General features: G+C 52.9%; 1 non-coding gene across 1 annotated transcript; it reads right to left on the reverse strand.

Annotated features, from left to right (window-relative positions):
• Positions 1-5,058: 5,058 nt before the first annotated feature.
• Positions 5,059-5,130, reverse strand: Trnat-cgu (transfer RNA threonine (anticodon CGU)). Its single transcript has one exon. It is a non-coding gene; the product is annotated as a tRNA-Thr (tRNA).
• Positions 5,131-25,324: the final 20,194 nt, after the last annotated feature.

Below are 25,324 nucleotides of genomic sequence, written 5' to 3' on the forward strand. Positions count from 1 at the left end.
CAACCCAGCCCGAACTCGGGCGGGCAGGCCGAGATTTACAAGAAAAACAGATTTCGTCTACACATAAAATCACCAAACCGGGTAGGCATATCGTCCATTAAAAAGGAACCAGAGCAGTTACGGTTACGGCAGTTGGCACTCATTTCGTGTCGTGTCACGTGCCACACTGGCGAAGGTTTTTGGGTGTAAAACCATCACCGGTTTTGTTGGGTTGTAACCGACGCAACCTAGTGCTTATTACGATAAAAATAACAACAAATTAACGTAAACTTATAAATATTGGAAAGAATGATTGCAAAATTCAATGCCTCAGAGTATCGTCCGGTCAGTTATCGTGTCCCGTTGGCACTGATCGTAGGCCCAATAAATAATTCAAACGTCATATCGCCAGCCTTGACCGACATTCTAGGGCCCGACGATCGCGAATCGTCAAGATCAAGGCCACCCTGATCCGGTCTATTTGCTCCGGGGGACGTAGGAGTAGGACGTACGGTGGGTGCTGAAGGTCTGCCCGTGCCGTGCAATTAAAGGCTTCGGCAACAGAACGCAAGGTGCCGCCACAGTGTCTGGGAAGTGTGCCACTTGTAACGCAATCCGCAGGCGGTGCAGTCGGTCCACTTTGTCCCATAACCGTCCCTTTTGCCATTTGGGGGCGTTAGTCATATGACGGAGCGAGCGAGGTGAGTCACGTGCAACACGTGGCTCACAAGCCGTAGTGTAACGATCGATCCCGAGCGTGCCGATGTGCGGCTCATTAGCCACCAATCGATGGAACATTCTCGCTCGCCATCCATCGGTACGGCAGTGTCCGCCGCCGGCAGCCGATAAATATTTCGTCTTAATCAAAGTAGCGAAATTAGTGCAACCTCCGATCAGGGCAGAGATGCAATAAAAATTATTCAAATTAGAGTTATAGATCTCCTAACCTTGCCTTTCGACAACCTCCCACATAAGCCGTCACAGGTGACACTCTGCTTCCTTCCCACCGACCGAACGCGATCGTGCGGCCCCCTACGGCTCGCCCCACCATCCGATTCGACCTTTACCAATCAGGGCGAGCGATTCGATCGGTCCAGTTCACCCTTGTGGCGGCCAGTAGCCGAGCACCTGTTACTGTATCTCGCTCACGATCGCGAGTGTCTGCGTGTGCGTTCAGAAGCCACAGCACAGCTCACGCGACTCACGCCCGATCACGGAGGCGCCTTATGTAATAGTATACAATCGTGAGCCCATCCTGTCGCCCATTCGTTCCCCCGCCACTAGCAAGGCACAGGCCACGTAACGTTCACCATTTTTTATTTACCACTCGAGCAGCGGCGCAGCGTCAGGCGATAAACTTGTGGCGATGAAGGCGACACTTCGATTCGTCGATCGGCGTTCTCGAGGTACCACTTGTCGAGTGGAGTTATCCTCGGACCAAAGCCGGGCCGCACAGTGGCCGCACGCAAAATTATCGTTCCGACGCGAGCAACACCGACCGACCCGTGCTCGTGAATGTCAACCGGCGAACATTTAGCTCCACCCCGTGAGCGCAGGTCTCAAGGACTTTTCGTTCGGAAACCCTCACTTTCGCACGCACGCATTGGGTGGTGATTGTTGGCCACCCCTTTCGGAGGTGGTTCTTATGGGCGATATCCTTGCTGCCTTGCCGCGGACAGCGGGCCACCTGATGCTCTCACCTAGAAGCTTCTAGCGAGCGTTGCATTGTAATTGTAAAAAACCTGCGCTCGAGGACTGAACGCTGTAGACGAATTTGAAGAACTTTTATTTTAAATATTAAACAAGTTCAAAAGTTCGAAGGGAATGTGAATTCCTGTTTTCAAGGGAGGCACCAATTAAGGTTACGAAACGGAGTCTACCTCGTAGCATATCAACGGCCAGTGAAAGCCGGCTGATAAATGTTTATCTGGTGAAGCTATAAGCTCAGTGGTGCCCAAATCAAAGCCCTGCCGAACGGTGATCACCGTAAACCGATTTCCATCGCCCTTTTATCTTTTCCAACTCGGAGCCCCAACTCGGATAAGGCTGTCAGTTTTTGCTACCTTCGTGGCCACTGGACCGGCTGTCAAGGAAAAACCGTGCAAAAGATGCAGATAACGGGGCTCAGTTTATCGGGCGAACGGGCATCGCAAAGTGCTTCGATTTGTATATGCGCGACTGCCGCAAATTAAGCGCCGCTAACGAATCACCGATCGGTCATCGGAGATACGGAACGGTGATTGGGACCTTGGCTGGATTGAGGAGTAAATTTGAATTATATCCTCCGTCGATATCACTCGATCGGTGATCGTCCGTTCGTCTGGTGATTGGCGACGGTGAAGGCGTTCTTGCTCATGCGATCTGATGCCCGCAGTCTATGAACCGAAACTCACCATGCCCGGAGAAAGAGAACGGCTAACGTTCGCAGGGTGTTCTACGTTGGGTTTTAGGGAGGGCCCGGGGTCCGTGCCGAACAGGTGCCACAGGTTTTGGGTGCCTTTAGCGTAGCCGTGGCGGTACCCTTCACTCGACGCGGGCAACTCCGGGGACACCGGTCGCAGAACTGGTGCAACGAGTTTGTGCAATTAACAACACTCCGATTTCAATCTCGCTTTATTAGCAGGACGCGATACGGTGCGATCGGTCGGGTCGGGAGTACGGCGAGTTTGGGAGCTGATAAGACGTAGGGCCGGACTTTAGGTCCGCCGCTTACTTCTATTTCGGAATGATTTCAAAAGGAAGGTGGCCGGCGGGAAGTCGAATTTTGATGCCCCAGAGAGAACGGGTTCCGCGGGAAGGCTTCGGCCAATGGTTAGAAACTCAGTTTTAATTCTTGAGACCCTAGGTGAAGGCGAAAACTTCCCTAGCCGCCACGGTTATCATTACTGGTCATCAATCATGGTGGCTATCTTTTTTTGCAACAAATGGCAGCAACTTTTTAGCCAACTCTGCCCTCGATAGATCAAATTACAGCCCCGGCGGAGCATTAAATGGGGTGCTTCGCATCGTACCCGTACCCGGTACCCGAAGACCCGGTCCCAGCTGGAGACGAGGCGTAATGCGTCTAGGCGCGTTGGTGCGATCAATTATGCCATTTTGTTGCACCCGAGGTGGTCGATTTATCAAACGAGCCCTCAATTAAATTGATTAGACAGCGGGAATATGTATGACCCCCGCACGGACGGACGAACTCCCGGAGCCGGACAATGCGGAGCGGACCGGCGGCGGAGTGCATCCTCGCGGAGAGGCCACGGACCACCGCCCTAATCGTTCGTCATTATGTGTTTATCTGTTTGCATGTCAACGGGGTTCGCAACTTCGCGGCTCTTGCTGGAGGCGGTTGGAAGCCACCCTTTGGGGCCGCGACCGGACGCGAGCTCATCGCCGTCCACTAAGCAACTTCACGAACCAGTTTCACTACTTAAGACCCTTCGGTGGTTGGGCTGCCAGTGCCTACATGGGGGTACTTCCAGCGAGCGAGACAGAGGCTTATTTGAATAAGAGCTCCATAATTGATATAAATTGACAACGAACAAAATCCCATTAAAGTGGCTGCTGGAGAAAGCGTCCAGGTTTTCTACAAATTGGTCCCCAGAAAAGAGCACGTCTTAGCCGATGGACACTCTAAGCCTCGATCGATCAGTGGTTTGTCCGCCCGTTGAAACAATCTGGATGCCATATTTTTACAACTAAACGGAAATTAAATTCAATCAGTAAACCCTTCTGAGTACCGGGACTTGCCAGCTCCCGGGCTCTAGCAAAAATTCCTTCCCATCAACCGGATCCCGGATGGACGGACGCCTCGGGCGACGGGTCCCGTGCTGCGGTGGACCACTCGCACGCTAATGTAAAGTTAATTGAAAATCGTTGCCATCACTTCAGTTAATAGATGACGCATTTTGCTTCTTCCCTTCGGTCTCGGTTTCATTTCTTTCTTCCACGCCTTTGCACTGGAAGGCTTCCGTTTGGCCATTACTTTAGTTTTTATCGTAATCGCATCGGGCCCACCGGTAGGTCGCGGGAATCAACCGGGGACTGCGTTGGCCGGGCTGCGACACTGCGGGACTGCGGGTCTCTCGCGTGTTGAAAAGTGTTCGCTGCCTCAGCGCTCGACACTTACAAAAACGGTTATTTACGAGACCCGGTTCCAACCGATAAAGTCCAGGCCGGTCTGAGTGGACACCCGCTCCGGTCGGTGTGACAAATTCACGCACAACGTATCCCGGCTATCTGCGCTCCCGAGCCCGGGGTCAAAGGGTTCCCGGCGAGGGTAATTTGTTCAGTGCAATGCGATGAATAAATGTGGCCCAAAAACCGAAGTCGGTCGAATCTGGAAGCTCACTCGGTCTCCCTCGGTGGTTTCCAGGCAATAAAACATGGCGCGATCGGATTCGATTAATGTTGGGCCCCGATGCTCGCCATATAAAGAACCGCCACCGCGCGCTCTCGTGGCCGATAATGCGGCGCCTAAATGCGCTCCGAAAGCTCCGGAGCCCCAAAAGGTCCGTGCAGCGTCGTCGTTGTCGTCGGCAGGGAAAAGTGATTGGTCGTTAATTAATTAGCACGGAATTCGTATCATTTAATGGTGTGTGTAGTCATTCGCACAGCCAGCCAGGACAGTGTGTGGCCGCGGCCGGGCCGGGTAGAGTAAGTTTAATGAGTTTTCGAAACCTTCGGCCCCGGCTTGGCCTGGCTTGGCCCTGCTTGGCTCGGCTCGGCCAGACAACCCGTGTGTCCTTTTTTGCCCCAGTCATTATTCATCGCGTGTAAGTTCCTCGTTCAGTCCGTGTTTTGCTCCATTTTTTTTTGTTTTCCGAGTTTTGTTCACTAAACTGTATGCAAAAATCTTAATTAAGGTCAAGGAAGCAGAGCGACCATATTTTTGCCCACGTACAGCAGTTCGCAGCCACAAGTTGTCAAGTATCCTTTGTGTTACGAGAACATGGCACAAACTGAATAGTTTTTACACATTCACATAATTATCCATCGTTTTGTTTGCCACAATCACAACAAAGCACGATCTTAAAGAATCGAAAAAAAGCTAAAATAGGAACCACGCGCGCTTCCTAAGGACTGTTTTGCCTCCTGTGAGGTTTGAACTCACGACCGCTGGTTTACGAGACCAGCGCTCTACCACTGAGCTAAAGAGGCCACTTGCTTTCTCCGACGTCCGTTTCCGCTATCATTCCGTTGGGAGCTAAGGGGCCAAATCCATGGCCTTATCACCACTGCAGCGATAGGCTGTGTGACCTTCAGATGGAACATTAACAAAGGCGCCCATTGATGCGAGTTCCGAGAGCTGTTCAAACATCGTTTGCCCACACGCCACATGCTATGGTTGATCGTGTTCGGTCCTTCCGACACGAACCGTCGTCGAAATCTTTCATAATCTTTACGACCTTTCGTGTGTTTCAAATGTCATCTTATAGTGGTGGCGTGTTAGTCGGCTTACGTGGGTCGCAACAATGGGTGGTTCTAACCACGTATCGATTAGTCTTCGTGCTGCGCCTGCATTGCGTCATTATTAATTCTCGCGCTGGACAGCAAAACTGTATTAATGCGGATGAGAACCTGTCCGGTCCGACTGCGTAGGAAAAACTTAATGCCAATCAAAAGCCGCCTAAAGCCGCTGTTGTCACATCCCGCATCACATCACGCCCCGTGCGTGTCACTCGTGGAAGGAAGTGAACTCGAATAAACGTCCCAAAGCCTTTGGGGTTCGCTTGTCACAAACTCGTTTGCGGCACATTTTAGAGCAATCATCGCCAGCTCACAGTTGATTAACTCATTTCAGGCTCCGCTTTATAATCCAGTTCCCCACGGGGATGGCACACGTCCAAGGTTTCACGCCTAGGAAGGGATTTGTCCCTTTCCGTCCCTTCCGGAGGCTTTATCAGGTTCACGGGCAAACCATCACAACAACACGTCGATAGAGGGATAAATAAGGGCAATTAAGCCGAAGAATAATTAACGCACCGCCTAACGGCCACGGATCGTCACATTCCGAGCCGCGCGCACGAACGGGGTGTACACCCGGGGGAGGTAGATCTGCGAGACCCGCGCTTCGCTGGTCGACGTTGGCAATTAAATAATGTTGTTAACATGGGCCGACGAATGTTGTCGCTGAATTACTGCGATTCCGTCGGCCAAACGCGCGCGCGCCGATCCAACAAATCTCTTCGCGATGTGCGAATTGGCCCGTAACTCCACGCTGGGGCCTAAGACCCGTGCTCCGGGTGGCTACCGGGAAAGTGGAAAAGTTTGCGTGCACGCTCCGACCACGAAACGCCAAGTGCAGCCCTGCTGCTCCATCTTTAGGTGCCCCACGGGATTTACGGGGTTGGCGAAGAAAAATGCGTTAATTAACCGCACGTCTCGCACGACGATCGTCAGCCATGGGCCGGTGCGGCCCTGCCAATACCGTGATCTGCAAAGATAATTGAAGTTTGCTGCTGCTTTCTGCCCCTTAACTACAGTAATCCACCGCGCCCTGCGCGCGAAGCAACCGGCAGGTTCTTTATGGCGGTGACCAGTTTCGAGACGGCGACGTCGACAGAAGCGTGACTGAGCCACTACTCTTGCACTTGCAAGGAATGACGTCCAGCACGCTTGGCCCACGGTCCGCTAGGGTGTTGGCCAAGCGAATTGCCATCCGTAAATGTTCTAAACACTGCCTTTTCAAGTGACCATACTTGGGCTAACGTCCACCGTCCACCGATATCTTCTGACGAGACCGAGAGGCACCGTGTTTGGTGCTGGAACATTCACTCATAACGTGTCCAACATCTTCATTATTTGACAAGTCGTTTTTTTCCGTTCCTCTTTTCAGACCTTTCTGCAAACTCTGTTCCGACTCTTCGACATGGACAACGATAACTTCCTGGTGCAGGACAAATGGATCGAGCATCTCAAGGGTCGCCTAACGTAAGTATCCAAGGGGGCTCTACTTTCTTCCTCCAGAAATAGTTGTTGGACCACCGCGCACCAGTTAACGTAAACGGACAGCTCCCGGCTTTCACGAGTCGCTACCGTTACTCACTCCGACTCACCCGAACTGTTAACCTTTGCGCGCGAGATTCGATAATCAATTCCAAAAAATCCGAATCCCATGTTTGCCACTACACTTCAAGGCTTACAAGTGAATAAATGGTGCAGCAAAACGATTATGAATTATCTGCCACCGAAAATCTTGAGCCTCCTTTTCGTTCGGTGCCGCTCCCGGACCGGTACGATCGATTGGACCAATTTTTTTCCCGTCCGACCGACCGACCGACCACAAACGAAAACGGATCGTTTCCTGCCACGCCACACCACCGGGGCCATTGTGTAGATTAAATGTTATGATAATATATGTATACAACGCCGGTAACACGAGTAGTTTCACCCAATTGAATCCCAAATCTACCGGCCATCCGCGGACCCGGGCTCCCCGATCGTGACACCCGGAGCCCGGAGAGTGTCGTGAGACGCATGTTTTCGTACAAGCAGGAAGAGGCGGTGGCAGTGGCGACGGCGGCCATGCGGGGCCAGTGGAGAAATGAGGAACACAATCGGGTGCGAGTCAGCCAATTTGTCAGCGTTTCCGACGGCACAGGACATTCGGGACGGCCAGGACTCGAGGCGTTGCACGATCAGACGGGGGGGCCGCAGTTAAGTAATATTAAAATTAATACACGACATTTAACCCTCGGCCACCGGAGGGCCCCGTGTGACACACCGCGCGAATGGCTGCGGTAGCCCGCCTTTGCGGTCAGCTCGAGGTCGGTCGGTCGGTTTTTTTAGAACCGAATGCAGTCGGACCCCGTTCAGGCGAGGTTCGTCGAGAAACGGTTAACCGTTTCTTGGCCATTCTGTTTTTTCCGCTCCTTCTACGTGACTCCATCGCCCATGTTGCGGTGGCCACGGCGACTGCTGCCGTGTCTCTCTGGGTGTGTGCCGTATGATTTATGATGATGCTTTCAGTTTCACGTTTAATTTGATCTCGAGGATTAATATTCTCCCACAACGCCGTCGGCCATTCGTTCCGTTCGATGTTGTATGCTCGATCGATACGCCCCACCCGTACCCCGTGCCCCGGAGCCACCCTTAAGCGGTGCACGCCTCCGCCCTAGATGGGCCGGATTCGAGTGCATTCGAGACAGGGGCCGCAAAAGGGGTCGCCCCCGAAAGCCCGCTTTTTTAAACGAGATTAATGCCGGCGACGTTGCCCGGCCCGGGCCCGGGAAGATTTATCACCTGCGGCCCGGCGATTAGTGTGATTTTTTGGAGCTACCCGGCGGCCCGGACAGCCCAAGAAGCAACGTGTATGCAACGTAATCCGTGCTCGGCCCAACTTCTCGCCTCTTTCAACTACAAGCGGGGCACCCCGAGAGAGAGGCCACTATGGTTATTCAAGAAGCTGAAACAATTTACGCTGACAGACGGTCCGACCTCCGCGACCGAAACCGAGCGTCGTGGGTGTGGAACCCCCGGGTCGGAACCGTGCTCCAGGATGATAAATACGCCACAATTACAATCTATTGAAATGTCAATTTACTACCACGCGCGCGCCGCGCTAAATGTGGACCGTTTACTCGGTCCGTGCGGAACACGAATCTTGGAACACGATAAACAATAAATTCAATCATTTGTTACGGGACCTTCGGACGCTCAGCTCCGGCTCTCCGGCGCTTTCGTTCCGAATCAATCCACGGTCACCGGTTTGCGTAAGACAGGATGTAGGATGATGCGCATCGATCCATCTCATCGGCCGGAAAATCGACCGTTCGAAGGAAACCTTAATCAGCCGAACAAATCAAACTTTTTTACGGCCACCGGTCCGAGCTCCAGCATCCAGGTCACGGTTGCTGCAACGGCTCCAGGCACCAGACGTCCGAAATCAGATTGGCCACGGATGTACCGAACAACACCGAGCGGCTACTGGAAGACTTGCTCCCATCGAGGGTCCGGACGATCGCACGATTACCATTCCGCAGTGTCTGATCGCAGGGCCGTGATAAGGCTGCGCGCACAGAAGCGCACTTGTCTCCGGACCGGCTGCAGGTCCGGACGTTCCCTTGGTGGTCCACCAGGGTGTGCCTATCTGTATGAAAATCAGCCCCCGAGTAACGCAGAAGCGATCGCAGAGGACGGAATGTACGTCCCTCCATAAATCCATCCACCGATCGATCGATCGATCGATCGGTCGCGCGGAACTACGGGAACCCGTTAACACCGACCGCCGTGTGGCAGTCGGCTGTCTTGTAACTGCCTCCGGACAAGACGTCCAGACGACACCTTCATGATGATGGAGCGGGTTCCCTCCCGGGAAACGCCGCCCCGGGCTCATGTCGTTGCTGACAACGCGTTTCTCGAAACGTCGATGGGGACGACTTCCGAGATCAGCGTTCGTTCGTCCACCGCGTTAGGCGAACGATGGCTTGGCTGACCCACTGTCACCACCCGCGCCGTCGGGTCTTAGAGTCCCCCGCCGGGCCCTTGACTGGTCAGCCCTTTCGGGTGTTGATGAAGTAATAATAAATTTACAAAGACACCCTGCCGGTGCTCGCTGGACCCGGACCCCAGGACCTAGCATCCCGGCGCACGGATAGATTAATCACCGAGACCAGAGAGGCATAGTCCAACCCAGCAGGACCGACGGTCGCCCTCGGTGGGCCACACACGCGCTCCCATTGAGCGGCGCGCGATCAATAGCAAAATGGCGAGCATGGTAGAGTTTGATCGATTGTCCAATCGAAGTCTCAAGCGGTGCGTGTCCTGAAGCGTGCGTCACACACGCAGAGGGTGTTGATGGGGACGATTGTGAGCAAAGGGTACACAAATCGACAATTCATCCATTGTGTACGCCGTCCGTTACGCACCGGTCGGTGCTACAATGGCTGACTCGGTCGGCCTCACTTTCAAACGGTTCAGGACGTCGGGTGTTGATGTTGACTGTTTTTGCCGCGTTTCAATGTCCATCACAAATCTGTTTCATGTTTGTCCATTTAAGGGCTGTAGATAAATTCACCGAGAAAACAACTTGAATCCGCCACCGGACAGCACATGGTCACATATGTTTCATATTTTGCGGCCATCACGTCAACCCGGCGTGCCATGCTTCTGAGTCGAAGTTTATGAATCCGAAAATCGCCGTTAATTAATGCACCATGGGCCGGGACGGGAAGTGGACCAGCATCCCCAGGAGGGGTCCGGCGGGTTGCGGGTTAATGCTTAATGTGCCTGTCTTAATGTATCTGCCCCGAAACCGTCCAGTGAGCTCCGGTATTGAGATGTTAATATCCGAACGTCGGTCGGCTGGCGTCGATCAAAGTCGATCACGATCCGTTTATCATATTCCCGAAATCGGCGGTAAAAGCATTGCCGCCCCACCTCCCACCACCGCACGTGCGCCGCCCGGTCTTCGAGGGCAAAAATAAAACCTGCTCTAGAAACGAATATTTGAATCTCCGGACTCTCGAGAGTGAATCTCGAGTTTCAATCTCGGACCCGGCGCGAAAGGCCACCGCGAAAGGTCCCGGTGGTGGCTGCGCTGCTCTCGCTCTCGGGAGACCGCGAAGAAGCAAGAGGCCCTAAATTGAATTAAATTATTATAAAAATCCATTTACAGCTTCACGGTTTCCGGACCAAATATGGCAGAACTGGTCCAATCGGTCCGAGCACAGGAGGTTTTTTTCCCTGCCTCCCCGCGCCCCGGGTTCCGAGGGCTCACGGTGGGCGCAGAATGTGTCGAGCCGCTGGGGACGAAGCTCACGACCACGCTCACGACGACGCCGACGACGACAACCACAAGGACGAAGACCCTCGTCAGATGCGTTGCCTTTCATCGCGGTCTCGGAAGACGGCGGCGAATGGAAACTCTTGGGCTGCACTCTCGGTGCCTGACCGATGCCGCAAGAAGAAGAGGAAGTCGTCGCTGCCCGTGCTGGAGTAGGAAAATTGATACATTTCTTGGCCGCAGATCGCTAACAGGCACTAACGATCTGCGAAAGCTTGCCCGGCCCCGATGACGAAGACGCCAGCCGGCCAGGCAGCTGTCGAGCATTGGGTCAATCATTCAGACTTTGTCCGTGTCCGTCCGTGGGTCCGCTATCAAATTTATGGTCCACATATGTTGAGCTGTAGGTTTTGATCGTTTTGATGTTTCCCGGGGCACACGCAACAGCGAATGCTCATGCTGTGTCACGCGCGCGAGGCAGATTTGCAATCGGGAGACCGGACCATTGCCATTCGATCTGTTGGCTCGGTGACAAATGCCGGTGAAATTTGACTGCAAAATGATCATCCCCCCCGGGAATCGGATCGAAACGCTTTTAGATCCTAACTTCAGAGCGAAAGATTTATATGTAGTCGCTTCCGAGAGAGAGCGATAAGATCGCCACGTCGTAACTCCTGCCCAGCCAGCGTTCAATTATAAAGAAAACAAGTTCCGCCGCTCGTTGGCGGGTGGTGCGGACAGTTTTATTAATTTTTATGCTATCCCAAGGGGATTCCAGCCCACCGCAAAGTGCGTGAAACATAACACAGAACGCCACAACGCCATCCGAGGCCGCGTCCGACATAAAATCATTAACATTTTCGATCATCAATTAAAATTCGTTCACCGAGTCCACCGCGGTGGCCCGCTTGGAGACCGCTGGAATGCAGAATCGTTGTCCGGGGTTGATTAAAACGAGGGCGATCAATGAAGCGGGCAGCGGGCAGAACTGAACGGACCCTTGTAGCAGGATTTTTGAACATGCCAAACAACACGACAGGAGATTGTTTTACAAAAGCGAGCACCAAACGCGCAATCCAAACACACACACGGTGTTGAACCTCGAGCTTAATGGAGTGCGTTAATTATCCGAAACTCGATACCGGACTCGACCCCAGCAACAATGCGATTCCCGTGTCGAGTTGGTGTCAATGTTTTATGGAGTTATCCAATCATCATCTCACTCCCGTGGGATGGCCGCGGCGGACCGAAGAAATATGTTCCCATTATTCCCGCACCGAACACGATGCACGATTGCGGTTCCGATTTCAATCGATGTTCGAACGAAACGTTCACTCCGGTCACGCCCGCCCCCCCCGGGCCGTTATCGAGTCATGTTTATGGGATGTCTGCGACCTGGTCCACACCAATGCTCAACCATTACTCATAATCACGTCTCATAAATTGCCCACGCTCCGTTCACTGTCTGCCGGCCATTTAATTCACAAGCCAGCGCACAGAAGCCAGAAGAGCCGAAGAAACGAAACTCAAAATTCCATTCCGTTTCTGTCGCATCGGGTGCGGGCATAAAACACCGATCCGTATCGTAAAGACGGGACCGACGGGCGAGCCGCGTGTTCATTCAGCAAAACAGCGGTAGCGCCCAAAATGCGATGCTGATCACGAACAGCGGAATCGAATTTATGAATCGGTAAAACAATCGGTCGCTGAGCCCGTTTCAACCGGAGCACCATCCAAGTAGCCCACTTTAGCTGCTCCGGTGCAGGTCGTGATGTTGGGGTTGGCGCATTCATTATGGGGCCCGCGAAGCTTCCGGGGCTTCTCAATGGCCACATTCACGGCACGCACTTTCTCGACGACGACGACGATGGCTCCCTACGGCGGCCAGATGATGCAGATGATCAGACCGAGACAGACGGCGGCGAGTGCAGGGCACGGCGTGCTGCGATTATGATAATACCGCAGCCCATAATGGTCACCGCGGCGACAGAACCGGACCAAGGGCGAGCTGGGCGCTGAGACGTTAATTATCGTCAACCCGTGCGCCGCGGCAATAAAACTAATCGTCACGGCGACCGGCGCGAAAGGGCGGCCAATCCGGCGGCCGGGGCCATTCGACGGTCGGGCGCAGCAAAAACCGGCGGACACTCGGTCTTACTTTATATGTTGAAAACTAACGAGCTCCACTCGGCTGCTGCTGCTGCTGCTACGGGTCTCTTTCCTTGTTTTCGATTCTTTAAATCAATTACTACTATTTAACACCTTTTATATTTGAATTAATAAGTTTACGCGTTCCGGACCGTTCCCGGGGCCCCCCCCGTAACGAGCCTATAATGTTGGCCACGCTGCTCCGGCCTGCTGCAGTTGGAATGTAGCGCGCCGCGACGGGGTTGACGCGTTATGGCACCGCCACCCTTTTTTTTCTTTATCATCTTTTCTTGCCCTCCTATTTAGCGGGTGCTGCTGTGCTCTGGGTGCTGCTGGTTTCAGATTTGGGAGAGCCCATTCGGTTTATGGTGCAGCACCATCACCAGTGCAGCGAGGCGTCAGGTGGAAAATTGCGAACGGGCCTCACGACGCGACTCATTAATCGCTATCGCCGTTGTTTTGGGTGGTCCGCCCGATCTGGCGCGGTTCGGCTCGTTCGTTTAAGGCGAACGGTGGTGAAAAATGGACCTCCGCCCCAATGTTGGCATCGTGGCCTTCTCGGTTCTCGGTGGGGCGTAAAATTGGCTGCACGAAGCGATGGGAACCAGGATCAGGGCGTGCTCGAAATGGAGGAATTCGATCCATTTCGAATTTTCAATCAGATTACCGGGAGCCTTCGGGCCGGTCGGACCAGCGATAAGCTTCTGGGTCAAGGTGCTGGGACACGGTTGCTGATTGATCTCCGCGCCGATTGACGCGCCAAAAGTGTGCCGATTCCATACCGAACGATATCGGCGCTCGGTCTGGAACCGGAATGACTCAATTTCGAGTCGCCTTCGGTGACAACATTGCACCCCAAGTCCTCGATTTCTGTGCCCGTTTCCGGTGCGGGATTTGTTTGAAAAATGACCCAAAATCCCGTTTCGGGCTGTCCGCTTTGTGCACTCGGTGGTCATAACCGATCGCAACGGGCTCGCTGCGGCCCCCCTCTTAATTTAGTCTTAAACGTGACGCGCACGACGAGCAACAACACCAAACACACGGAGCCACAGTAATGTGTTAATATTTAAGGTCGAACAGAAAAAAAAACGTTGTCTTACAAATTGTCTGCTTTTCCCATCTGCAGTGCCTGAGACATTCCGGCCACGCAGGCGGGCGGGCCAACGACACGGCCCGAGGTGTCACAAGCTACGACTTAACGCCTAAAATTATGAACCATTTAACCAAAACGGAGCTATCGAGAATCGCTCGTTTGGGTGCCAGTGCCTCGCCCGATCAGATAAGGACAGCGCTGAACCAGAATTAAAGATCGCGGAGGCGTTCCGCCGCCGTTGGCCAACATGCCGCCAGGAGAATGTGAAGCCACCGACCGAGAGATACCTTCTTTCATTAGCATGCGAATTAATTGTGGTCCCTGTTCGGTTTCATAATTTACCCCATTTTATCATATCCGCCACATAACGGTGGATACGGTTTTTTATTCCCCCCAAAGGAAGGGCCGCTCAGGATGCGAGCGGCAAACAGCCACTCGCCGAGGAATCTGGATCAATTATCGAGCTTGACACGCCGACCCTCTAGAGGACTAGCTCGGATGTGGCGCGGCGAAGAAGTTTGTTTGGAGATCACATAAGACATCTCGGGTCTCAGGTGGTGCGTCCCATCGCAAGATTCGCAAGCCGATGGCACGATTTTACGCTTTGCTGGCGTCACGTTCTGGCGTGATCGCGTGACCAGGTTCGCAGATCGGTTGCAGTGACAACGGGCTTTAATTGGACGCCATTAGTGTGAGATAATTAGATAGGGCCAGCATCCCGACCTATTCCCTGGCGCCCCAGGACACGCCGTTGGCCTCCGTATTGAACGGGGCTGACACACGTTTTGATGGCACACTCGGTTACGTTCGCCACAGTCAACCAGCGAAACTATTTACGCTCCAGATTGCTCCAAAAATGGTCAAAATATGTGAGCGGATGGCGCCGAATTAAATCGCCGGCTGCAGGGTAGAAGCCTTCGTCTAAACCTACGAACATATCGTTCCCTTGGGCACAAACTGAATAAATGTACTGCGCCGAGTTTAGAATAACTATTTATCGGTCGCAAAACAATTTAATATGAAAAATGTGTGAGTTTGTTTATCATGAAAATGCGTTAGTGAAGAAAAATACGGAGCCAAAATCCATTACTCTCGATTGGCGATCATACCTTTATCAACAATCTAACTCAAAGTTGTGCATAGCGAAAGAGAGCAAAATAAACAAACAAATTACACAAATTCGATTCAGCTTGGTCTTACTATTTTCGCACAAATTGAAGCTAATCACCTGATAATCGATTAGCTTCCCTTGTTTGGCACAATATAAAAGACGCTAAACGATACAAATATGTGGGCCATGCACTTAGAATGGGGTCAGGAGTGTGTAAAATGCACACGATTTTAGTTTGGCTCTCGATCCTGGCTCTCGGGATATCCGTGTCCACCGGTGCCGTAGTTAACCCTTTGTAAGTCCCGTACCCGGCCATTTTTGGCGAGCTGGAAATTCTAATTTAATTTCTGCATTCTTCGATTCCCACGAGAAGCGACCCGGATGACGCGTACGTGCTTAGTGACTTCTTGAGCTACGAGGAGCTAAACACGTGGTTGCGAATGCTGGCCTCCCAGAACCCGCACACGGTGCAGGTTGAAACGGTCGGTCACTCGGCGGAGGGCTACGAAATAAACGCGATCATCATCAACTACAACCAACCGTACACCGCGATCGTAACGGCGAATATTCACGCCCGCGAATGGGCATCGATGACTGCAGCCATCTATCTCATCCGTGAGCTGGTCCATTCCGCAAACCAGCTCCAGGATCTGGCCAGCGTCCGATGGGTGATTGTGCCACTGGTCAACCCGGTCGGTTATGCGTACACAAGGTACACCTGGAAAAATCGCTTCTGGCGCAAGAACCGAACACCGCTCGGGAACGACGAGTTCGGCGTCGATCTTAACCGCAACTTTCCGTACATGTGGAGCCTGGGGAACGATCCGAAAGGCGATGATCCTTCGGGGGAGTTGTACCGTGGCTCCCGGGCGCAATCGGAACCGGAGACGAGGGCGATCGCTCAGCTCATCCACCGGTACGCGTCCAGTGCGTTCTTCTACGTTGATCTGCACACCTTCGGCCAGCTGATCCTGCACCCGTGGGCCTACACGAGCGATGCGCCCAGCAATGTGGCCAACTTGAAAGCCGTAGCCCAAGCGGGGGTTGAAGCTATCCGCCGTCAGTCGGGGGCAAGCTACGCGATCGGCACCCCGGCAGAGGTGCTGTATCCGGTGTCCGGATCGACGATCGATTACTGTCAGTCGATGAACATCCCATTTTGCTTTGCCATGGAGTTGACCAACGAGTGGTTCGAGATAGAGCCCAGCGAAATCCTTCCGTACGGAGCCGAAGCCTTTGCCGGCATCGTGGCGATGGTGAGAAAGGCCGCCGAGATACATTGGTCGGTTGTACCGTAGGCCGTTCAAAGGGGTCCTTCGTAAAATATAAACTTTTTAAAGTGCTAAAAAATCACAACCATCCTTCTCGACAATATTCGCAAAGTTTTTGACAACTTTCCGTAGTGTTTTAATAGAAAAGCATCCAACTCCAGAGCGAAAGAATCAAACATTGAATGAAAACCTTGCCAAACATATAACAATACTATGCCTCATGTTGATTCACCTTGCGGTTCTCCAACAACTATTCAAATGGATCAATTAAGCTCCGAATCGAGCTCGAGCTGCTAATTAACATTTTCGCCATTTTTGCCGTTCCATTCCCCGCAGCGACGAGAAGCAAATTGATTTCGCCGAGCAGCTGGAGTCCGTGGCGTACGTACTGTGCGGCGATGGGACGGTGACCTACGACAAGTTCAGCCAAATATGGCACGCCAAAGGGGTAAGCATGCCGGTCGACCGGCCGACCAAGCCATCCAACTTCTTCAGAACGGACGTCTTACACCGCCATCACCACCAACACCAACTTTCCATTTCTGCCCATTTCTGCTTTCAGATTCTAGATAAACTCTATCGATTAATCGACGTCGATTCCACCAATCAGATATCGACCAATCAAATAATGGAGTTCATCTCGAACCTCACCAACTCGCGGTAAGTAGCGAAGCGTTCGTGGCATTCGGCCTCAATCCGTGGCGATGGTGAGCTACGCGATAATTAAATCCACTATTCCATTCGACACTTCCGACACCGACGTCGACAGTGAAAAGTTGATCAATTTCAGCCCGCGACAGCATGATTAGTTTTTCCCAAATGGGGACCGCGCAGGCAGCGCGGTCCTGGCTCCGGCCGCCGGTCACAGAATTGCGAAAATGGTCTCATTAAATGTCACGACGGGCTGCGGACGGACCAAGATCACGCACCTGACGCCGGCCCGGAGGGTCCGAAATGCCATCGAGCCATAGAGCAGCGGCTCCGCGGTGGGGCGATGCGGTAGATCTTAATCAGACGCCACACCGGCGGTCGGCCGGTGCCTGTGTCAGCAACCGAATTGACGGTGCCCTTCGGCGGACATCAACCCATCCACGACGTGGGCTTTTTTTCTTCAGATAAATTTCGCTAACGTAAACAGGGAGGAGGCAAAAAACGAAGAGCCTTGCGGGCCGCCGCATGACCACTCTATCCATCCGAACCGGAGCCGGTCGTAGTACCGAAGCCCTTCCGGGCGATTCGATTGGCACGAAAGTGACGTCGGCATCGGTGATCATTAGAGAGCCCAGGGATGTGGAGCGATAAAAAACGGCACACAACCCCGGAGCGGCCGTCATGGTCCGTCCAGGTTCGGTTCCCTCGGCAGCGAGAAAGCAAGTTCATCACCGCCCGGGGGCTACCGAATTAGGCTTTTTGTCCAACATCCGCCACAGGTGTCCACAAGAAGGGCAAGTGTTGGACCTCGTCAATGTCGTCCCCATGTCTCGGGGCGGCCAGGCGTCAGGAAGCGCCCGATCGTGTTCGATCGGGAGCACGATAAGATCGAGAAGACATCGTGTGCCGTGCCCGTCGCGAACCTGCTCCAGATAGACGAACCAGAATGGTGGGCCCTAGATGTCCAAATGCGGCTGGCCGTTGTTATTACGCTGCATACATTAAACCGTGTCCCGAGTCGTCGAGGGCCAACATTCCGTCCACCACTCGCGGGCCGGTGCTCCACATTCGCCCTTAGCAACAAGCGAACAAAAAGTGAGGACACCGAGATCGATCGTACGTGACGGTAACGTGCGAAGGGCACACGCATAAGTGTCGCCTCGCGCCAGTCCCCGGTTACCGGCTTTGATCAGCCATCGATCCCCGGAGATCGCTCGGGCGATCCTCGCGTATCGCGTCAATCAAGCGAACCCATTTTGGGACGCAGCATTCCCGTGGTCCCGCGGAGCGGAATTTTGTTTGCCACCCGGGCCCGGGATGGGCCACCGTTTTCCGGGAAATGCCAGCCAGCAGCAGCAAGACGGTCCCGTGTTGCGTTGCGATCTTTATCGCAACGGGCACAGGCATCCGAGGCATGCTGTCGACGAGCCGATCTGTTGAGCCTGCGGGAAGGAACCCCTCTACGCAGTGGCAACCGGCGGGCCACGCGCACGAACGACGCCAAAGCCACACGCGGGGCCAACGCAAATGAACGCACTTTGCGCGATTGACGGTCGTAAATCATGCGCCCGGGCAACCGGGCGGGTTCATAAATTATGTCGCGAAAGTAATAAAATAAACGGGGTACCGGAGATGAGCCCGCGGACCGGCTCGCAGGCCCGCAGCAGCCCCACGTATGGGCTAATCAACGGCAGCTGATCGATATTTGCTGCCTCGTTGCGCGCGCGGAATGGAATCTGGGCGCCCGGTTCGGGGCTCGCCGTGCCACTACCGATAAATAGTTCGCCGGCGCATGATTTATCGATTCTCAGCGCCCTCGGCGGCTGAATGGTTAACAAGTATATTAGAAAAGCGGCCTGCCTAAGGGGGCCTGTAGCCCCCCGAACGCCTGGCGTCTTTTCTTTTGGGACCCGGTGAAATGGGTGCAGCGTCCGTGTTCGTGGAGCATAATTTATGGGGCCCCGCAACTGCGAGCTGCGAACAGCTGGACAACGGTTTACGGTTACGGCTGTGCACTTGAATCCTCATTCCAGGAGCCACGGCGAATGCCACGGCAAATGATTCATCAATACCCCAGGCCCCGTATTCATGAACCCGTATAATGGGTCCCGTCAGGTCGTAATTTCGAGCCATGCCGCGAGCCGCGGCCGGAAAAGCGAAGCGAATCTGCACATCCTGATCGCCCCGCGAGATACTTCGGTGGCTGCGTGATTCATTCGCATTAAACGCTTTACTGCTGTTTGCACCCCGGATTCCGATTGCCGACTGCCGCTTCCTGTGCCACGCTGGGTCTACAGTAAATAATTAATATACATTCGCACTCGTAGTGCTCCTAAGGAAGCTCCCTGTTTCCGATCATGATATGGTTTTTACCGGTTTGCATGCAGACCACTTTCGAGCGGATCGGAGTGTCGTAAATCGACACTGCCATCATCTAATACCCATGCCCATTCCATCCTACGATTCTTGTACGTTCGTTTTTGGAGCTACAAAAATCGAACGGTCCCGTTCGTCCGTTCGAACCGTTCGCCGATCGGGTGGGGCGGTCCTCTTGGACGCGCAAAAAGTCGTGACCGACTTCGACAAAGTGCCAAATCCTCCTGCCCGCGGCTAGTAGCGACCGCACGATAGGATCTCAAGTGGCGCGCGTTCAAAATTGGCCATTCATTTGTTTATCTAACCAACGAGTGGCACAGCGAGTTTGAGTCATACTATCGGCCGGAATCACCCGAATCTCGGAATAGCCGAAGCGAGCCGAGCTGCTGCTGAGGTAGATAATTTCTTCCCTCGCTCGGCACGACTCCTCACGGGGACAGATGGAATCTCCTCGACGCTGCCAGATTAACGACAGTCACGATCCGAAACACGATGCAGCAATGAATGAATCCGAGCCCGATTCATTGATCTTCGAGCCACGAGTATGATGCATGAAGTCAGTCGCGTGCTCACGATCGCAAACCACTGATTAGATTGTCCAACGATGATCCTCTGCCATATGTTAAACTGAGAAGGAAGCACGTCAAGACGAACGAAAGAGTTGCATGGAACCGTGACCGTGATCTTAGGCCATCGCTTAGCTAGCCGAAGCTGCGAAGGTTCGGTAGCGACGCGAGTGATTTATTTGGCAACACTGCAAACATCGGCAACCCGCAGCACACATCCTGGTGATCGATGTGGGAACACGAACACTCACATCCCAGGCAATAGACCCGGCTCTGAGCGCGGGCCGTAAATTATTCCCAGCGGCAGGTCCCGTTGGCACACAGGCTGAGTTAATCAAGATTTACTGCGCATCACTACGATGGACTACGTACGAGAGAAGGGCACATAATAAATGTCGGACAAGCACCTTACCGTCTGACGGCCGGGACTTTAGGTGATTTGTCACTGGAACAGGAATGTTACAGAGAGGCCACCAAAAAGGCCTTCGGTTTGTGAAGAGACCTAGCTTCGATGTAACACTTCCAAGAGGATCGGACTAGATCGGATCACCATGGTTGCCGTACTTGACGCCAGTCGCCGGAGGTCTCAACACTCGCAGGCATCATCGAACATGCATACCACTTGTACACGCATTCCTTTTGCCCTCGACAATGCTCTCTGACGCCTTCTTGACGTGCCTCGAGACACGTCGTGAAGCGTCGGGGTACTGCTGCTGTAACTCGCACACCTCCGGTGAAGCAAATTAACGACCTATGTTAACACAATGTACTTGTCCCTTGTCGGTCCACGGGTTGTGTGGGACCGAGCCCCCCGCCAAAAAGGGCTTCACATAAAAATCCCAAAACCCTTACCCCAAGCCACTGTCACTGTTGAGTCGGCCGCTGGACGCAGTCGCGTGTCACGAAAGCCATCATCAGGCAGTGCTGTAGCCCGTGCTTGGCCCAACGTACGCCCGCTGGCAGTTTTCCTGTTCCGTTGTTGTCCGTTGTCGGCTTGCCCTGCTAGGTTGCTCCAGAAGAAAGCCAATTAGGCAAGACAAGGCTCATTCGGTGGTAGCGTGAGACCGAAAAGGTCCATCAATCGCTGGGTCAGCGCTGATCGAGTGACTGACTGACTGATCGATTATCGGCAGCCGGGCCGCGCGGGCCATGTTTGGGAGCGGACTCTGAAGCAAATTTGACACTTGGCTGCCCATTGAAGGGTTCGTTGGGGAGGTTGGAGCCCAAAAAAATATAACCAACAACCGGTGGATAGATTGGACGTCGTATAATCTCGCGGCCGGACCAAAAATAGCGATGGTTTGATGAATTAAAACATTGTGTGAAACAAACAAAAGATTCGGGGTGTTAAGCATATGAAATGGGGTTTCCTTTGGCTTGATGCACAGTGTATTCAATCATATCCTGCGCGCCTCGGAGCGCGGAAAGTATAAAAATAACCGGCAAAGTGACGTGGCACATCTGGGTTGCTTTGCCGAGGTTCCTTTCTGTCTTATCGACCTCTAAGCATAATTAATTGGTTACCATGTCTGGTACACAAAAGCTGAGGGGAGCAGTTCTTATCGGAGACTCATAATTGCAAGGCAAGATGAAGGGACTTTGAAGGGACTCAGACCACGCATCGTGCTGCTAATGACTTTACACCGGTGAATGATGATTAACCAGAATAATTGGCCGTCGATTAAACAGAACACAACACCCCGGGAGTGGAGCAAGAACTGGACTTGGTCAGCGCCAGGATTACCAAAATTGGCTCACTTAACCTTTTGCATCGCAGGATGAGGCCGTTGCCCATACATGGTGCTGATGATTTCGAGCTGACCATCCGCGTGTGTAGAGGCAATCGGACCACCTTCCGGACCAACATGAGCAGGGCATCGCTAATTAACTACTGTAGAGCATTGGCCGCCATCTACAGGCCGTGCAATGCGAAGTGCAATAAATAATAAAGTACAATCTTCCGTAATTTCTCAACGTTCGCGAACCGAATCCGAAGCGTCTGATTTCGCGTCCCTGCGATTGCACAGTAATTTCATCACATCACACTGGTCCTTTCTGCAGGCCACGCACCGGTTTCGACAAATCGTCCCTGGAGCGGCTGGAGCAACTGTTCATCAAAACCGTCGGCAACGAGAAGGAGATTCGCCGGGAGGAGTTTAAGCAAATTGTTACGTCTAAAAACGTGAGTACCGTCGGCGGCGTGCAGCCTGCAATTGGCACCGGTGCCGCCGGACAATTAAGGATAATTAAGGACCATCCGGTCGACCTTTCTTTGCCGCCATTTTCCAGCCATTTTTCACCGAGCGTGTGTTCCAAATTTTCGACAAGGACAACTCCGGCTCCATTTCCCTGCAGGTGAGCATCGAAGCTCGAAGCCCCACTTGGGAGCATGCACAACGTACTAATTGGTAATCGGTGGCCCGATTGGCTGCTTGCGTCTCGTTTGGACAGGAATTCATCGATGCCATCCACCAGTTCGCCGGGCAGTCGCCAGAGGACAAAATTAAGTTCCTCTTCAAAGTGTACGATCTGGACGGTACGGACGGAAACATCTTTCAGCTTCAGACCGCTGTCAACGGACACCGACACCGACACCGACGGACGGACTAGTGTGACCAAATACCGTGAATCATACGCCTCAACGTTTTTGCCCCCTTTCAAAAGCGGCCAACCCGTTGCCGGTGGCCACGAGAAACAATTAATGGCTGCCACATATCGCGCCGGTTCTTCAGTGTGGAGCATGACTTGCAGACCACTGGCCGATTCACACGATCTGGGCCGATGTGGAGCGTTTCAGGTGAACCGAGTCGTACGGTAAACATGACTTCAAACGATACGAAAGAGCTGTTCAGCTCAGCACTTGACTCGCAGGTCGGACCACCACCGGCCGAAGGATTGCTTCCTGTGGCTTGTTTCCCGACCAGCGGCACAGTACGGGGCCCGAGCCCGACCGCACGGAACGGGGAGCACGGTGTGTAGACGTGCGTGACAACCGACAGCACTTCATCCCGATTGACAGCGGTGGTCGATTTCTTTATTGCCGCGAAACCGCATGCGAGCTTCCGTGCATACATTCATCACGGCGGGCGCTTAAACGTACATAAAACCGCGCCAAACAGGCGCACAATTGACTTCACTCAGGGCTCCGCTAGTGGACGACCACAGGCGGAGTCCGTCGAGTCGGCCTCTTGACGTAGGCTTTCAACGGACCGCCACTAGCCGTTCGACCGACCGTCAACCGACTTGCCGAACACACTTGTCAAGGGACGCAGGACGGACGCTGAAATCAAAGTCAACTCGCTCAGATTACAGCGTCCATCCGGCGAGCAACAGGACGCGACACATGCAACATATCCGAAGTGATAAGCATCTCACCGTTGTCTCATTAACTGGCCGCATTATCGACCACGACCATTGCTAGACTTCTGGACCGATGCAGACCTAGACCAACGAACCGGGCGCCCTATGGACCACTCTTCTTATTCGACCTCTTTTTTTACTACCTCAATCTTTCACTCGGCGACTGGAAAACGGCGCACCGCACGCCAGGTGACGGGTTGATTCAACACCGCGAGCTGCAGCATGTGATGCGGGCGTGCATGGAGGAAAACGGAATGCGATTCTCCGAGGAACAGGTTGGTGCCCTTACCTCTCTACCATTTCTGCAGGTTTCGCGTGTATCACACGCTGGGCGCTCTGCGCGTCATTGATTTATGCTCGGCTGATGCGATATGATGCGATTGCTCACATCGGGACACTCGCGCGGCACGGCATGTCACACACTCGTGTCGTATCCACCCGCTGTTAGACGCTCATAAAAGCTCGCGTTACGGCTCGTCCTAGTCCTAGAGCAGCGACAGCGGGCGGCAGCCATGATTTATAGCGCTCGTGAGCCACAATCTAGACTGTAGAAGTGAATCGAACTGGAGAATAAAATCAGTCCACCTTGTTTTTTGCTTCAAACCGTCGAATAAAGTGTTGCCGTAGTACATTCATCATAGCGAAGGGGATGGTGTCGAACTGGACTCGATTCTTGAATTTAATTAAAATAGTGGTATCCACTAAGAGGTTTTTAACACTGAATCAGCAAGGACTCAGGTGAAACCCACAACCACCATCATCACGACTGGATCGTTGGTTTTTATTCGAGTTCTCAGACTGTATTATGAAGATGGTATCTTTGGTCTTTGGAACCCCGGTCCCGTTTGTTGGCAAAATTTTCTCACAACGTTCTCGCCGGTTTCGTTCCGAAGAAGTTAAAGTAACACGATGTGAAACCTTTCACCATCGGCGATAGATAGATAAGCAGAGAGATAGAGAGAGAGAGAGTCGGCGCCGAGCCCATTGCCGTGATCTCCCGCTGAGCTTTTACTTAAGACGTACAACAATTTGTCCCCGGCGTCCCGGGCCCCTGGGCAGCCGCCATCGCACGCCATTAACCTAATGGTGACCGTAAACGGCCGGGGCCCGGAATATCGCTCGGTTCGATCTGCTCCGGCCTCCGATTCAATGCACGCATAAATTATGCTTTCAATTTCTCAAACCTAATTAATTATCTCCCTTCGCACCCGTCGACCCGCCCGCCCAGGTCCGGCCCGCATCGGGTGACGATCGCCCTTAAAACGAAAACCCCATTCTCCCAACCAACGGGCGACTCACGGATCAGTTGATGGAGCCTCAACTTTGCTCATTGATCATTGATTTAATTGATCGATCTCGGACCGAACGCCCGGTTCGATCGGTTTTCATCTTCGGCCCTTGCCGGGAAGCTCCGGCTACGGCTCGGCCGGCGGCCGTCATTAACATTTGATGATTATTTAAGTAACGGCGCGCCCGCAGCATACCAAACCGAGTGTTTAAATTAGATACAATTAAAGGTGGTTTTGTTCTAAACGCGCCAAAACACCGAGAACGTGTTCTGAAAATGTTTTTATCGTGCCTCTTGTTTCTGTTTTCTATTGTTTAACTATTCTGTGTTGATGTTTGCATGCTGTTAGGTATGGAAGAGTCTCTGCTACTTTGTAAAAAAGCGTAATCGTTTCAGCAACGGAGCGGAGCGTGTTAACTTATTGATTGTTACAACGTTACAAAAGCGTCTCCGATCGAAAGACCGTCTTATAAGCTGACACTGCCTTAAATAGATTCGTATACACATATTTATTCAGGTAGAATAAACAATTAATTCAACAAACTCAAGTCGGGCGTGACCAGCACGTGTTTGGTTTAGCCGTTGTTGAGTGGACTTCAAATTCGATCTGTATACTTCAAGCACCGAATGATAGAGGGCGCTTCAAAGGTTTCACACCGTACCTTCCGAAAGATTTGTCCTATTTTCTTCAGAAACTGCAATGGCTTACCCATTTTTTATTATCCTTACACTATGGACACAGTTGAATAATGTTATAACGATAT

The sequence above is a fragment of the Anopheles cruzii genome, chromosome 3, assembly GCF_943734635.1.
Source record: "Anopheles cruzii chromosome 3, idAnoCruzAS_RS32_06, whole genome shotgun sequence".
Lineage (NCBI taxonomy): Eukaryota > Metazoa > Arthropoda > Insecta > Diptera > Culicidae > Anopheles > Anopheles cruzii.